This window comes from Geospiza fortis, unplaced genomic scaffold, assembly GCF_000277835.1.
Source record: "Geospiza fortis unplaced genomic scaffold, GeoFor_1.0 scaffold66, whole genome shotgun sequence".
Taxonomy (NCBI): domain Eukaryota; kingdom Metazoa; phylum Chordata; class Aves; order Passeriformes; family Thraupidae; genus Geospiza; species Geospiza fortis.
The window spans coordinates 3089871-3090622 of record NW_005054312.1 but is presented as its reverse complement, the minus strand read 5'-3'; positions in this window follow the sequence as shown (position 1 = coordinate 3090622).

Here is a 752-nt window from a genome sequence, read left to right as displayed (position 1 = left end):
TTGTCTAGCCCCCGTCCGCCTCCACCGCCCCTACCCCTGCCGGCCTCCCCGGCCCTCAGCATGAGCAGCACCTCCGGCTCCCCGGGAGCGAGAGACCAGCGAGAGCTCCTCCGGCTGCGAGGGCCAAGCCGGCCTGAAACGCGCGATCCGTCTTTGTCTGCCTCTTGCAGCACGTAAAATATGCCCCTCATTAGTTTGTAGAGCATCAGATTGTTCTATTAAAGCTGTTTGGTAAGGGCCCCAAACACGGCAATCAAAACAAATTCAAAATACCATTTGCACAAGAAAATTCACCTGGTGTTGGAACGCAACAACATCAACTATAGCATCAGCACCATCAACAACAAAAGGCGCTTCAAAGACCAAAGTCTTGTCGAGAGCAGCTCAGAGAGCACCAGATGCTATATGACGAGCTGACAAGAACGGGAAAGGAAAAGCTCTACCAACACAGAGGGAGGTACCAACACTTCCCCCCACACCTGCAAAGGAGGCTGCTGTCTGCGGGCCATGTACCATGGGGAACCTTATCCCTCATCTCTGGAGCAGTCTGGTCCCTGGCTTCAGGCCTACCAGTAGCTATGCTGAGTAATTAAGGTACAATCATCCACACAGGAGGCTATGAACACAAGTTCTAAAGTAGCTGTACGTAGCCATGCCTTCTGTAGGGTTTGGTTTCAAGTGCTGCTACTATTTTTTGAGCTATAACTACAGTTACCTATTTTCTCACATACTAGAAAATGCACATAAAAACT